Source organism: Mirounga leonina, unplaced genomic scaffold (assembly GCF_011800145.1).
Source record: "Mirounga leonina isolate KUSES-001 unplaced genomic scaffold, KU_Mleo_1.0 Mir_95, whole genome shotgun sequence".
Classification (NCBI taxonomy): domain Eukaryota; kingdom Metazoa; phylum Chordata; class Mammalia; order Carnivora; family Phocidae; genus Mirounga; species Mirounga leonina.
This window is the reverse complement of record NW_023270865.1, coordinates 21,909,333-21,926,221: the sequence shown is the minus strand read 5'-3', so window position 1 is coordinate 21,926,221 and position 16,889 is coordinate 21,909,333. Positions and strand designations below refer to the sequence as shown.

Below are 16,889 nucleotides of genomic sequence, written 5' to 3'. Positions count from 1 at the left end.
AATAAACTTCCCAAAATTATCATTCATTCTTTAAATATCTCATTTTTGAAAATGTGCAAAGAAATTATCTACTCGCCCAATTAAACACAAGTCAAATAGATTAAAATTCATTTTGGATCTCTTGAGCTTTATCACTTATATGTCTGAAGTTGGGCTAGATTTTGAGTGGGTCATTGAAGCTACTGCTCTATACCGTTCATTCCCCTGAATTAATTTTATATGAAACAAAAAGACCAAAAATACCATAGTAAGTCATGGAATTCATGATATATACATTTCTTACTTTCTTTGAGGAGACAACTTAGATTTATTTGTGCTTAAATAGACAACATAAATAATGTAAATTAACTGGGAATGACTGTTTTTAAATGAAACCAGAGAACATATCTACAAAGACCTAAACTACAGGAATATTTCTCTGAAAAAGTGAGAAGGTGGAAATGGAGAGGTGATGAAAGGTACTCCAGATGAGAGCAAAAGGAAAACAAAAAATGAAGGAAGGTGTCAGAGCTAACGAGGACAGCATTGCAGAACCGCTGTAAATCCCGGCCTGCCAAGAAGGCTATGCTCCCATGTTTGTTTTGTTTTGTTTTGATTCATAGAAAACTTTATTTTAATCTACTATTTCTATTCAATTTTAGAAAGTTACTAGATAGATGCACTTCCCTCTGAAGGTTTAATTTGATCTCTAATTACCATTTTCCAAGAGCTTTTCAATAGCTTATCCTGTATCATAAAATGTGCCTTGACAGGTACAGGTAAAAATAAACCCTGGAATCTTCCTACAAGACTTGACTGGGTGGCTTGAAGATTGTGACCTGCAGGACCTTTACTCACATCAGTTAAGTCATCAAATCTGTGTAGTTGGACTATCCTTTCAGGGGTTTGAGATAACTTTTCTTCTACAAAATCTATTTTGTACTTGTGTTGAAATATATATATATTTTTTAAGATTTTATTTATTTATTTTAGAGAGAGAGAGAGAGAGAGCGCACTGGGGGAGGGGCAGAGGGAGAGGGAGAGAGAGAATCTCAAGCAGACTCCCTGCTGAGCACAGAGCCCGATACAGGGCTCCATCTCATGACCCCGAGATCAAGACCTGAGCTGAAACCAAAAGTTGGACGCTTCACCAGCTGAGCCACCCAAGCACCCCTGTGTTGAAACATACCCAGTGCCACTTTTGCTTCAGCTTCCAGAATTTCAGATAGAAGATCTTTATAAATTAACGCACAAGTATCTTTTGTGAAGGAATGTAAGTTCTCTTTTGTTGGCATCCACTCACCAAGTTCCTTTTCTAAAACTACATCATAGGGGTGCCTGGGTGGCTCAGTTGATTAAGCATCTGTCTTTGGCTCAGGCCATGATCTCAGGCCTGGGATCAAGTCCCACATCGGGCTCCTTGCTCAGCGGAGAGCCTGCTTCTCCCTCTGCCTGCCGCTCCCCCTGCTTGTGCTCTCTCTCTCTCTCCCTCAATGTCAAGTAAATAAATAAAATCTTACAAATAAAATAAAACAAAACTACATCGTAGCAGAAGTCTCCAGAGATTACAGGCACTTCCCGGAGCTCTGAACAAATTGAGCACATATTCATCTTCAAATGCCCTGTCACACAGGCCATCATCATGGCATAAAAATGCTCATAAACCTTATTCACTTCCCCTGGATCATGCTCTTTGAAAGTAAGAAATTTAACTTCACAGACCTTGGTCAAAGAGTTATACATGTCACAAGGCTGTCTGTCAACAAGAGCTGGAATAGACTTCCTGCAATACCACCCACTTAAATGCAGGACACAATGTAAGGAGTTGAAATGTTTTTGTTCATCACAAAGGCAGTGCCAGCATCAGTTTTCTCAGTGTTTAACTTCAATCTTCTCAGTTGGAGGAGTTAATGATAACTGCCTGTTTTTCTCTTTACTAAGGAGATCATTCTGCATTTCTATCAGTTCTGTCAGTGACAGCTGAGAAGTTGGCCATGTTGCTATAAATCTCCAGCCAGCCATCCCACACTACCATGAGGGGCTGCCTACCAGAGTTGAAGCCTCCAGATTCCCATGGACATTGCATCCTTTGCAACATTGTGCTTCCATATTTTAGTCTCATTAATAAAAATGTCGGTTATTTTTGCAAAATTTTTTGTCAAATGACACTTATCTGTGAACCATTATATATTTTTTCTTTCCAAAAATGTAAGCATTTTAGAACCATTCATTAATTATTGATTATGAACAGTTCAACTAATGAGACTTTAAAGCACCTAGGGATTAATTTTAATTCACAGTTCTTTGAGAAGTTATTCTAAAACTAAATGGCTTCTAATTATTTTGAACTTTTTCTTTTTCAGTCACAGAGGATTTGCTTTAAAATAATTTTAAAACCATTTCTGAAACAAAGCAGCAGCCCAAACACTTTTGGCTCTGTCCGAGTATTTTATTAAGGCATAAATATTTCAATTACCAAATATCAAGTCTTTACAATCTAGGGGATTGATTGCATACAAAGTGCTTGATTTGCTTAAAGTGTACTTAGAGTTATACAGTAAAAAAATACATTATAAATCCATCTTTCAGAAGACTAGTCAGATCTTTACTTCTGCTCAAGGCCATTGTCCATATTCTGTTAAAATGAACAAGAATTTGAGAGAGAAATGTTATTGTCTCATAAGCAAGTATCAATTGAAATTAGAAAATACATAAAATTTTTATTTTATTTATCTATTTTTTAAAGGTTTTATTTATTTATTTGACAGAGAGAGAGCCAGAGAGCACAAGCAGGGGGAACAGCCGAAAGAGGGGCTCAATCCCAGGACCCCAGGATCATGACCTGAGCTGAAGGCAGATGCCTAAATATATATATATATATCTATATATATATACCAGTTGAGTTGATTATAAAGCTTATATGGAAACATTAATATGAAATAATAGAAAAATCTGAAACCAGAGTTGATAAAGTTACCTTAGATTTGTCAGATTAGAAAACATATCATAAACCATTCTAATGACTGCTAACCTGAGAAAAAGTAGCCAGTCCATATATACTCCCAAGCACAGGGGAAATTTTTCATATGAAATTAAGGTGGCATATCACATAGTTGAAAAAAAGGTGGACTTTTTAAGAAACAGTGTTGGCAAACCTGGATCGTCATTTTGCAAAAGAAAAATTGATAAAATTGAATACATAAAATACATTATGCTAGAATAAACATCAAATGAATGCTACCTAAGTGTAAAAAAAGTGAAATTATACAAGCAATAGAAGAAACTGTGTAGGTTTCCTTTGAATCTGATACGAGAGAAGACTTTTTAATCTATAAATACAAAAAAAAGTAATAAAAGATCAATACACTGAGCTACATAAAACAATTTTATGGAAAAAAAAGTAAAATATTATTTAAGAAAAAATAAATACAAACTGGACCATATATTTGCAAAGAATATAATAGAAAAAGAACCAAACTCACAAATATGTAAATACTTTTTAAATCACTTTGTTGATGTATGATTAACATACAAAAAGCTATTTATATTTTTAGGACAAATTGTTACCTTTATATAAAAAAAGCAATGTGCAATTAAATAGATTGTATATATATACAATGTAATTATATAGTTATTTATGTAGTATGCAATATATATAATGTGTTATATAATATATGTAATGTGTTATATATATTACATATAATATATTATATATTATAGATATATTATATACTATAACATAATACAAAATATAACATATGTAATATATAATATTATAACACATGATAAAATATACTATATACTATATACAAATATATATATACTATATACAAATATACTATATATACTATATATTTATACATATAAAATACTGTTATCTGTTGTAAGGAAATAAAAAAAATAAGACATGAATATGTATTTGTGATCTTATTTTTGAAAAAAGAGAAGAAATGCACATCATAAACACAAAGCTAATTAAATTAAATCATTTATCAATAACAGCAATGGGATAGTAGAGATTGAAAATGGAATGAGACTTTGATATTTGAATTCTGTTAATTATTCCCAAAGTTAAACAATGCAATCAAATCTAAATTATATCAAACAAGAGGGGAAAACTAAAATTAAATACAGTAGAAAAACATAATTACATCAAGTTGATAATATAAACAGAATATATACATTTGCATACACACAGAGAATTAATTATTTCAAGTAATTTTGAATACCGTACTTTGATTGTATTTCCTCTATGGGATGTAGTTTGAAGGACAATTTCCTCTATGGCGTATAGTTAAATATAGAACTTAGAAGGTATGTTATTAGTGGTGATATTGGTGAAGCAATTCCAATTCTATTTTGTATACATTGCAAAAGGAAATAAAATACCTTGATATAGTTGGGCACTCAGATACTCTATGGGGAGAAGGAGCTATAGATACCAATCAGGATAAAGAAGAAGACTCAGTTTTGGTGGTGGAGGAGTTAGAATTAGAAGTATTGGTTAAACTCACAGATAAAAAGACAAATGGGTAGAAAACACAGGCCACCAACAAGGCCTAGAAGCAATGACATCACTCGAATAGTGAGCCTGACTAAGACCCCAGTCAAGTTTTCATAAACTGTCTGCAAGCTTCTTTAATAAAAAAATGATTTTGGGTCTGGAGAATAAAAAATTCCAACTAAGCCTCCAATAATTTTGTGTGTCAGAAATCAAGGATGTGCTCAAAAACTAATAGACACATATCAAAAAAAAAATCCAAGTAGATGCTCGAATTGTCTAAATATTGCCACTGGGAGTTTCTTTGGTCTGCCACAGACTTCAGTGTCTTTTCTGAAATTCCTGTATCAGGGTCTTCCCATTAGCTGTTCATTCTACTTGGAGTGTCCATACCCTACATCCCCCTCACTCACTTCTAGGCTTGGCTGCAATGTCCCTTCTCAGTGAGACTTATTCTAATCCCCCTTTTCAAAATTTTACACATTCCAATATTTATAATCCTTTTCAGCAGGATCTATTTTTTCCACTGCACTTATAATCTTCTAAAATGCTATGAAAATGAGTTCATTAACCTGATTTGTCCACTTCTCTGCCCCCCCAAACCCCCCCCCCCCACACACAAACTAAAATAAATGCTCATTAAAGCTGGTATTTTCTGTCTGTTTTATTCACTGGTATTCATTATTCCCTATAGGCCTGGCCTCGTGTTTAGTGCCTGGCCTAAAAGGCACTCTCAATTATTATTTGTTGTGTTTTTTTTTGTTTTTTTTTTTTTAATTTTTATTTATTTGACAAAGAGAGAAACAACGAGAGCAGGAACACCAGCAGGGTGAGTGGGAGAGGAAGAAGCAGGCTCCCCGCTGAGCAGGGAGCCAGAAGCGGGGCTCGATCTCAGGACCCTGGAATCATGACCTGAGCCAAAGGCAGACGCTTAACGACTGAGCCACCCAGGTGTCCCTACTATTTGTTCTTGAATAATTTTATCGACTCCTAAATCTCCATTTCGTTTATCACATTATAGCCACTTCTACCTGGTCATTCACTTTATGAAATAGAACAGGATCATTTTTAGAAAGCAAATCATTTGTGTACAGTTTGATATTGAGTTATTTTTAATATGTTTCCTTCTTTCACCACTTATTCTTAATAGGCAATCAAATCTTGTCAATCCCTCCCTCTAAATGTCTTTAAATGTGTTATTTTATTTACTTGCTAACTCCCACCACCTTAGTTCTGGAACTCATCATCTCACACCTGCATTACTGAAATAGCCTCACTTTTGGCAAACGTACACAAATCTTTTCTGCATCATTCCTTCCTAAATGGGTGTTTAATTTCTGTAAATAACAGCTTTCCAAATGTGACTCCCAAACTTAAAAATTATCAATGAGTCTCTAGCCACTTATGAAATAATACTTTCAGTTTAACTTTCAAAACACTAGAAAAAACACTATAGAATCTGCTTCTACTTATATTTATCTCTTACCCTTGACTCATTCCATACCTTACATTCTGACTATAGGGATTTTATTTTGCTTTATTTTATTTTATTTTATTTTAACTAATTAATTTTTATTTTTATTTTATAAGTTTTGAATTCCTAATGACCAAGGGCAAACTAAAAGGAGACACTCTATGGGCAGACTCCAATTATCATAAAGGTCTAGAATTACATTTATAGATTAGAAAGAATCCAAAACTTAACAACAACAACAACAACAACAAACCAAAAAACAAAACAAAACAAAAAAACCTCCTATAAAATATAAAAAAATAAATTAAAAAAATCTTTATTGGGACTATAATTCAAAAATTATTAGGAATTCGGAAGAACATATCAAGGTAAGAGTGGGAAACAGTACATAAATGCAGCACTGAGTGGTTGCTTCTTTTATCTCATGATACTACTTGAGAAGATACACTAAATATTTCCAAGGACCATCATCTTGGGCACAAAGATGGGAGCACTTATTCATGGGTATTTGTTTCCAATTGGTCAAAATTTCTCTCCAGGAATAATTAACTCCCTTGCATTTCTGGATTGCACAGTCCAGATATTGATAGGATATTGTGATATTGCACCAACATGAAGCTGATTGTGATCCCTGCAAAATTGGATGTTGCAGATGGATGGAAAAAACACAAACAAAAAAAACAGACAGGTAAAACTGAGAGAATCACAGTGGTGTTGGATATGATCCATGCCCATACTACTCAGACGTGTTCTGTCCTTTCATTAAATCTAAAGTACATTTGAATCACATTAAAAATGGTGGTTCCAATATCTTCAAAGACTTAATGCAAGAAAGTTATTAAAATAAGTATATTGTCTTTGCTGCTAGAGCTTATTCAGAGGATATAATTTGCATTCAACTCCTTTCTTTGTCACTCATTATATATTTTCCTCATACTTAGGCAGCAGTGGTTGGCTGGATTGCTTACCTTTTGGTGTAACATAGAGCTTAATGCCTGAGAGTTCTATGGACATGGTTGCCTTTTGAGAATGAAGTCGTAATTTCACATTATCTGTTACTTATGAGCATAGAAGCATTAAAAAAAAAAAACAATTAATTCCATTGGTTTCAAACTACCCCTATTCTATAAAAGGAATTCCAGATTATTATGGTATCTGGAGTAAAATCAGTAAAGTATCACTCCCCTTTATTTTCCCCTTCTGGTTGTTCAGTTGCCTAAGGAACACAAAGTGATCAGGTGTTAGTCACAGATACAAGTTCATCAGAAACCTAATAGTGTACTTCGTGGAAGACATTCAATCTAACAGAAGATCAAATCTTATAGACTCATAGGTTGCAGTGACAATAAGCACAACTTTTTTCAATTTCATCATTAGGAGTGTTAGCGTTTTTTTGGCTCTTGAAACAGTTTTAATAGATACTAGAGTAACTGCACTGCATATTGCCTATTGGTTTAGCATCCTGGAGGAGAAACAGGACCTCTGCAGAGATTTTCTGTAAATTATTGCCTTAGCTAAGCTGTTTGCATGCCATTTAAGCATACTATGAACTTGAATGTTTCTGATGATATTGTGTGTAGTAATACAAGTGGATTCTGAGGTGGTGTGCCCATTATAGCACTTCCTTTGATATTAAAATACTAATTATTTAGAGGCAAAATTATGTAAAATATCACAGAAATAGATATAGCATTTTTAAAGTCTTCAGATTGTTGTTTTGAGAGGCAGTACCATCAGTGAAAACAGACTCATTAGCCTGGTGATGGGTATTAAAGAGGGCACATATTGAATGGAGCACTGGGTGTTATGCACAAACAATGCATCATGGAACACTACATCCAAAACTAATGATGTAATGTATGGGGATTAACATAACATAATAAAAAACAGTTAATAAAAAATTGATGTCAAGTTGCTGTCCCTTTCACAATGGAAGAGCTCTGATGACATCTATCTTTCACTCTCTGGAATTATACTCTATTAAAGGCACAATGCTGGTTTCTATTCATGCAGGGTTGGGATATCCCCAGGGGCAATAGCTGAACTAGTCTTTATGAGAGAGAATTCATGTTGGTAGGTACACACACATCCTTTAATCCTGTCATTAGAACCAAATGTTTATGGTCAAAGGATTATATACCTGTCTTTTTGATTGTTGAAGCCTCTTTAAGGGAGGATAGCTTCTGATAAGCATTAACGTAAGACCCAAACATTGTCACATTTTGTGTTCTTTCCTTATATCCAACCACATCACTCCTAAATTGTTGTCCTTGATCTTTCAACCTTGCTACTAATAGCCAAGTCATTTACAGATGCCCAGATCATTGCACCCTGTCAAAAACGGAGAACACCAGTTCATATCTAAAACTAAACACACACATACACACATGCACAAATCATTGCCTACTGAGGTTTTAGAGAACTATACTATAAAAGCATGATCTTTCTGAGTAGAGCAAATGGCTGTCTTATGTAGGTTTGGAAGGTATGGACTGGAAGGATTAGTGGTTTTTCAGAGGTAAAAGCAGATTGATGTTAATTGTGGAGGTGTGATTACTCCAATGCAACAGTAAATTGGTTGACATTTAGACACATGTTCATTGGTGTGATTCTTTTCCCAGTTGGATGACTTCCAAGAGCAAAGACTTCAGTTGCTTGGTAGTTTCCAGAAATATATTTGCTGGTTTTTATTTGTTTGTTTTTGTTTTTTCTTGCTTTGCTGGGGGAAGATACATAAATTGAATGCATTCTTTAAATATTTGCTGGTGGTTCTAAACTCTAACTCTGCTCCTCACCCCTTTGGATGTGGTTTTGATTCTGATTTTCTCTTTGGAATGTGGGAGTGAGGTGATTTTCATGGTTTCTACTGATACTCCTTACAAAACTGTTAATGAACGACCTTATAAGCTATGCTAAATGTTATTTTTATCCTTCAGTCAAAAGGAGAATATCAGAGGGTTCTATATGTATAAGTACGATTATATTTTACAATTTCTACTCTGCAGAGCAGAGAATAATTTGTCAGGTAGCAAATAGTGAATAAAGATAGAATCTGTTTTAGATACTAAGAAGAGGGAAGATGGTGAATAAATTAGCATAGTGGATGAAAGAAAGGAGGGAAGTGGGTGAATTCAAGGAATGTTGCAGCGGGATAAAAGGCGGGCAAGGCGGCTAAGGTGGGTCCAGCCGCTCCGCAGGCGCAGGGGAGGAGAGGACCAAGCTGCCCGCCTGCAGTGGGCAATTGGCTTGTGGGCTGCCCCCCGCCCTTGCCTTTCCACAGGGGCTGAAGATAACTCACGCAGGTGGCGAGGTGGAGAGGATCTCCGTGTTTTTCACCACAGATGCATTCAATGATTCTCACGTTTGGGGAGGTTTGGGTATGTGGTGGAACTGGTTCTTCAGCTCTCTTCCCCAGGTAGCCCTCAAGTCTGCACGTTGGTGAGCTTGGGCGCGCCACCGCTGGGTGGGAGGATGATGACAGTAGGCCAGGGGACGAGCCCCTCCCACTACCAGCTGCGGTTCTGCACTGTCTCCCACTCTCAAATCCACCTCATCCTGCACCCTCCTTGCCCTGCCCTGCCCTCCCCTCCCCTGTCTGGTCTCCAGGGGAGGTGCTGGGGAGGCGTCAGTGAGCAGGCTCGGGGCACCAGATAAAAGCGGAGCGCGTGAGTCCCTTCAGACCCAGGGAGGTGCAAGCGATAGGCGGCGCGGCGGTGAAGAAGCAGGGACCTTAAGGCCCCTGTCATCGCCACCTCTTTGCCACCGTGTATGGGGTAAAAAGCTGTCCTTGCAGTAGTCCGTTGCTCCCTCCTACTTCTCTTGGCCTTGAAGAGGGATTTCCTGGTTGGCAGGACGATTTGCGTCTAAAGGAGCAGGGATTCCTTTTGGGGCGCTGATTAAAAGAGGGGCTCAGAGATTCGGTTATGTCATAAAGGGAGAGGCCAAAAAGTAAAACAAGAGATTCCCCCACTACAGTGAAAAAAAAAAAAAAAAAAGTTTCAGGTTTGTTGCTGGTGGGATTTCACAGTTGATTAAAGAGCCTAATGAACCAAATTAAATTGAGGGTTTTTTTTGTTTTTTTTGTTTTGTTTTGTTTTGTTTTTTCTGTCTGAGATTGGGAAAGTAGAAAGGAGTTGAGAAATGGGTAAAAGGAGCAGTAAGAAAATAAGTTTAATTCTGATCATTGCATTCATTTTTTATTTGTCATGGTAAATTACCATGAATTTAATGACTTAAAATAACACATATTTATTATCTCACAGTTCTGTAGGTCAGAAGGCCTGGTTGGCTCCATGATCTTTCTGATCAACATTTCACAAAGCCATGATCAGGGTGTCAGCCAGGTGCTTATTGTAAGGTGTTGAAAAGAATCGGCATCCAAATTCATTCAGGTTGTGGCCCAATTCTGGACCTTGTGGCCGTATGACTGATGTCCCCATTTTGTCAGTGGCTGTCCGCCAGGGGTCAGTCTTTGCTCATAATAAAGGGAGTCTACATTCCTTCTCATGCTTTCCTTTTTTTTTTTTTTTTTTTAAGATTTTTTTTATTTATTTGAGACAGAGAGAATGAGAGAGAGAGAGAGCATATGAGAGGGGGGAGGGTCAGAGGGAGAAGCAGGTTCCTTGCTGAGCAGGGAGCCCGATGCGGGACTCGATCCAGGGACTCCAGGATCATGACCTGAGCCGAAGGCAGTCGCTTAACCAACTGAGCCACCCAGGCGCCCTTTCTCATGCTTTCCTTATGGCAGCCCCTCCAACAATGATGAGTGGAATCTCTCCCACCCTTTGGACATCTTCAACAACCCCCCCCTTGCAATGGCTCTTTCTCACTGACTCTCTGCTTTTAAGGACTCATGCAATTACCTTGGATTTGCCCAGATAATCTAGGATAATCTTCCTATTTTAAGGTCAGATGCAGGCTTTTAACTTATTTCTTATCTATCTGGGCTCTCTGGGAAGAGAAATGACCTCAGTATAATCTCCTTGTGAGTATGCTACAGATCAGCCTTTCTAGAAAAGATATTAATCTTATTTACCATCAGAAAGACAATGAAGAGTCCTACTTATAAAATATTTTTGCAGCATATTCCTTGTGTGGGTTACTTATTGTAAAAAAAAAAAGTGGAATTTGTGGATTTATGGAAATATGGTTCCTGAAATGGCTCCTTTGCATAATCATTCTTTCTTTATATTTCGCTTAGAGAGTACCTTATCTTTTAAATCTGAAACTAAGCATGTTCCTATATGGGAGAAAAGGGCAATTTGGGGAGTTGCATCTGTATTATCAGATTTCTTCGTTTACACGATGGTTCATCTGTGCTTGCTGTTTGTATTCATTAAGTAATTTATAAAAATTGGTGCTGAATGAGAGTAATTTTATTCTGACATAACTGTTCTAATCTTTTTTGTTATGTGTGTGTATGAGATCACCCAGTAAAAGATTAGTATAAAACCCTGGGGAAGAAAAACTCTTAAAGACCAGTTGTAGAAAGAGGAATCTATTAAGAATTGGCCAGAGATAGAGAATATTATATAATAGTCTATTTAACTTTTTTTTTAAGATTTTATTTATTTATTTGATAGAGAGAGACACAGTGAGAGAGGGAACACAAGCAGGGGAAGTGAGAGAGGGAGGAGCAGGCTTCCCGCGGAGCAGGGAGCCCGATGCGGGGCTCGATCCCAGGACCCTGGGATCATGACCTGAGCTGAAGGAGGAGGCCCAACGACTGAGCCACCCAGGTGCCCCGATAGTCTATTTAACTTTTATGGTCAACTTGACTGCTCCACAAAGTACACCCAGACATCTGCTTAAACATTATTCTGGGTATATGTGTGAGGATGTCTTTGGATGAGATTAATATTTACATCAATAAACTGAGTAAAGTAGCTTGCTTTCATCATGTGTGTGGGCCTCATGCAATCAATAGAAGGTCTGAATAGAACAAAAAGGGAAAACCTCCTGTGACTAACAGGGGATTCCTCCTGTCTGACTGCCTTTGAACTGGAGCATCTGTTTTTTCCTGCCTTCAGACTCCAACTGAAACATTGGCTCTTTCTGGCTCTCAAGTATACTAGCTTTCAGACTGGAACTCTATCATATCCTCTTTTGGTTCTCAGGCCTTTGGACTTGAACTGGAACCTTATCATTAGGACTCCTGGTTGTCCAGCTTGCCAACTGCAGATCTTAGGACTTGTCAACCTCCATACTCATGTGAGCCAATTCCTTATAAATCTCTTTCTCCCCCTCTCTACCTGGAAGCAAATGACTTGAAGTAGAAACAAAACAAAAAACAAAACATTACTCAAAAATACAATGTAAAAGTAATTTAAATGTACAGTGCTACCTAATATTTACTGAAATTATTTGTTAGTTTTTATTTAACATCTGTTGGTTATATATATTTTGGTTATATGTAACATGTTGATTCTGTCTTTTTTAAATCCTAATATAGATAGAAAGGATGGAAAGAGAATATTTAAAGTGAGAAGTAGTCGATACTGTCAAATGTTACATCAGTATGGTTACAAAAGAAGAATGGTAAAGGTGGTTAGAGCAGAATGTTGGGGTTGTCATGGGGTCAGTGAAAGAAAAGAAGGTGAGAGGGTGAAAATATTATAGATAATTCTACTTACAAATTTGGCTTGTCTTCCTTACTAGACTGCACATCCATCACAGAAGACAATCTCCATCCATTGTCTTTTTTATTCATCACTTTATTCTTAGCACCCAGGAAAAAATGTAACACATATTTAAAAATATATTTTATAATACTGTTTCATTTCCCAGCCATTGCGTATGCACTATCTCATTTGCTCCTCAATGACAATGTAAAACAATCTTACTATGTATGATTCATAAAAGGAAAGTGAATTTCAGGCAAGTTTACTCACAAAACTAGTTAATTGTAGATTGTGGATTATCTCATATTTTCTTTTTATCTATTTATTAAGATGTTTTCGCATGCAAACAAACATTTTTGAACGGCCAAAAAAAAAAACAGAAAAGTCTATATTCAGGGGCACCTGGGTGGCTCAGTTGGTTAAGCTTTTGACTTTTGATTTCTGTTCAGGTCATGATCTCGGGTCATGGGATGGAGCCCTAAGTTGGTCTCTGTGCTCAGCGTGGAGTCTGCTTGAGATTCTCTCTCTCCCTCTTCCCCTCCCCAGCTCATGCGTGTTCTCTCTCTAAATACATACATAAATAAATAAATAAATAATAATTTTTTTAAAAGCCTGTATTCATAAAAACTATGCATGATAACTCTTGGAAAATTTCAAGTATAGTAAGACAATGGTGCAAAAGATATATTACCTCATTTCAGTATTCTTAGTCATTAGGTGTTATTTATATATATATATTATATATTATATATATATTCAAATTACATTACCTGTCATTTAACTAAATAAATACCACATTGCTTTGTCTCGCTTACTAGATTGGATATTTTCTACCTGGAAACAAATGACTTGAAGGAGAAGAAAAAAAGGAAACATAAACAATTTTCTCAAAAATATAATGCAAAATTAATACAAAATGTACACAGTTATCTAACATTTAATATCTAATATCTGAAATTATTTTTAGGTTTTTAAGGGATTGATTAGTAAATACAGTATGCAACCAAGTACTCTAAAGAATAATTTTCAGAATAACGTCATCTTGCATTTTATCATTAGTGCATGTGTAAACTTAAGTGATGGGTCTGACGTGGAATAAAAATGAACCAGAGCATGAGGAAAGTTATGACTTCGAAAGTTAGAGAAACTTATTTCAGAGATCACTGTGGTTGATTGGTCTTTTTTATTAAGAATTTATGCTGTATAATATTGACTCATTTGAAGCATTTAAATAACATAATAATGAAAATGATAACAACAAAAGAAATACATGCTTTCTTTTCTGTAAAACGAGCACTGTATTAGAAAGTTGTAAGAAAAATAAAATATCCTTCATCCACAGTTGCTTCTAAACTAGTAATGAAGCCAATTAAACTCAGCAGTCTTTTGTTCAGTTTCAACTGAGTGCAATAAATTTTGCTAGGCACTTTGAGTAAAAAGCAATGATATACTTTCTCTCCCCTCCAGGAGATCTCAACTTACTGGCAGTGGGGTGGGAGGATAATAAGGCAAAGAAAACTCTAATGAGTAATGTAGTGGCACAAAGAAATTTCAATAAGAGAACAAGGAAGGTGAATTTAATTCTGAGATAAATGATTAAATGTAGAAGCAGCTTTTAAAGTGACTATTCTTGTACAGGGTCTTGAAAAATAAGTTGATGTATACGAGACAGACATTGACCTTGTGACATGGACAGATGATGGATGTACAGTCTTCTGAGGGTAGATGAATAAAATGAGGATAAAGAAATGGGCAAGTACAGTCTGCATGTCCAGAATGATACACTGTCTACTGTAGCTTGGGCCTGGTGAGTGTGTGTGTGTTTGTGTGTGTGTGTGTGTGTGGTGTGCACATTAGTATAGCAGTGTGCTGGGTTTAACAACCGTGGTCTAGGAATTTTTAAAATATGGATAAAAGACCTGATGTATCATGTTTGCTAATTTCTCTGGTATAAATGCCCACCATGGCTGATTTCAGGCTACCAATGTGATGTCATTGAATACAGAGTTGGAATGAGATGCACCCAGTTGGCTTTATATATGAAATAATTTCAGGTTACTGGGCGTTTTCATGTATGTGTGTGCCTGTGTGCACATGTAAGAGGGATAGAGAGAAAGTAAATGGAGAAATGGGAAGACATAATATTTAGGACTGGGCTCAAGTGCATAGAATACTGTTGGGGTAAAAAATACAAATCTATTCCTCTATCACGTTTAAAAAAATATCCTGAAGATAGGAGTCCAAGGCTAATATAGTGGTTTCTAGAAGGACTCAGGGTTCTTTTATTTCTATGCTCTGTTTTCTTTATAAATTAATTTCAAAATATAAAAATCATCTCTTGGTCCAAGGAAGTTATTTGAGCTTTATCATCAGGACTACTTTGCAGGCTAGGTAAATAAGGAAAGTTTCTTGTTTTAAAGGAAAAAAGAACACATGTACCACTTCTTATAATTTTTTGAAGTCCCACCCACACCTCTATTTCCATCTCATAGTCCAAATCTTAGTCACACTGAATATGTAAAAGTAAGAAATGTAAGAGAGACTCTGGAGTGAATCTCATAGACTGGAAAATTGTAGCCTTAAATAAAAATCTTTAAAGAAGATCTCTAAATAAAGGAGATGTATTCAGGCAATTTGCAGTCTCTGCCAGAAGATATTATGGTAGAAAAATAAATTAGAAAACATGCCAGGGTCAGAATTAAACATTAGGACAGGAGATGTAATAGTATTCTATATCTGTAACTATGGGATTTTTACCTTCATTCCTTTTTAGGATACTGCTTACCTCTGGTGGAAAGGATATTCGATTAGAGATACAGAAACTTTGTTACCTTAAATATGCATGTCTTCTAGGATGACATTAGCAAGAAAATAATATGATTGCAGATTCTGAAGACTGTAACAAGCTTAATGTCAGCTCTATCCATATACAATAACATTTTCCTTTTTCCCCCACCAAAAGGAAGCTAAAAAATGATGTCTACGATATTCCACTAGCTTAGGATGGAACTTGGGAGCTGGAGGTATGGTTTAAAATTAGAACGTATGGAGGTGCCCTGGGTGGCTCAGTTGGTTAGGCATTGGACTCTTGAATTTCAGCTCAGGTCATGATCTCAGGATCGTGAGATCAAGCCCTACATTGGGCTCTGAGCTGGGCATGGAGCCTGCTTAGGATTCTCTCTCTCCTCCCCTTCACCCCTCCTCTCTCTCTCTCAAAAAAAAAAAAAAAAAAAATAGAATGTACTATGTATGGAGATTGTGAAATGGCAAGAAGAAGGAAGGAGAAACAACCAAAAAGAAAGATGGGATTTTCAAACTGGGATGGTGGAAAGGAATTCCATGTGTACTTGTGATTACATAACAGTAAAAATCATTTTCTTTCCATTTATGAATTTTACTTAAAACATTTATGACATGGCTGTTATAAGTGAGCTCTTACATATGCAGCCTGAAGTCATTGAAAGTGTTTAAGGAAAACAGAAAAAAAAAAATAGCAAAGTTTAAGTTTCTGCTTAGAAGCTTTATTCCGATGGCAGACTGTATAATTCATGTATTTTGAATAAGTAGACAATGGAGGCCTGAAAATTGGTAAGGAATCAAACCCAGCAACTCCGGAAGAAATTAATGAGCTGCAAATTAAGGCAACAGTATTACTGCAAAGGGAAAGATGAAGTAAAAAATCTTGTCAAGTTGTATCACTAAGATTTACAAATAATTGGCTGTGGAAATTTGAAGAAAATTTATGTCAGCTTTCCTGTGTGGCTCACTGATAGAACACAGGGCTGCTTAAGAAGATAGAGAATGCATTGGGAAGGAAGCATTTGTGGAGGAAAGAGGTACAATCAAATTGAGAAATATTTATTTTTAAGAATTAACTAAAATCTAAAAATAAGCATTCTGTAATTACTAGACAGATAAATATAGGTATGGAACTCAGGTTAGAAAAATAGAAATTTAAAAGGCATCCATTGGAAGAACAGATAGTTGTTGGAAGTCAATGCCAAAGAAGGATATGTAGCAGAGAAGAAGAGAAGGAGCAAAATTTGAGGAACTCTTCTATAGAAAGACCAAAAGAGAGAGCGCCTGGGTGGCTCAGTCAGTTAAGCATCTGACTCTTGATTTCAGCTCAGGTCATGAGCTCAGGGTTATGAGGTTGAGCCCCACTCTAGGCGTGGTGCCTGCTTAAGATTCTTTCCCTCTCCCTCTGCCCCTCTTCATCCCTCCCTCTCTCCCCTTCTCTAAAAAAAAAAAAAAAAAAGAAGAAAAAGAAAGAAAGAAAGAAAGAAAGAAAGAAAGAAAGAAAGAAAGAAAGAAA

General features: G+C 36.2%; 1 pseudogene; it reads right to left on the bottom strand.

The window, feature by feature from the left end:
* Positions 1-648: 648 nt before the first annotated feature.
* LOC118006215 overlaps positions 649-16,889 on the bottom strand; it is a 166,494-nt pseudogene continuing 150,253 nt past the window's right edge.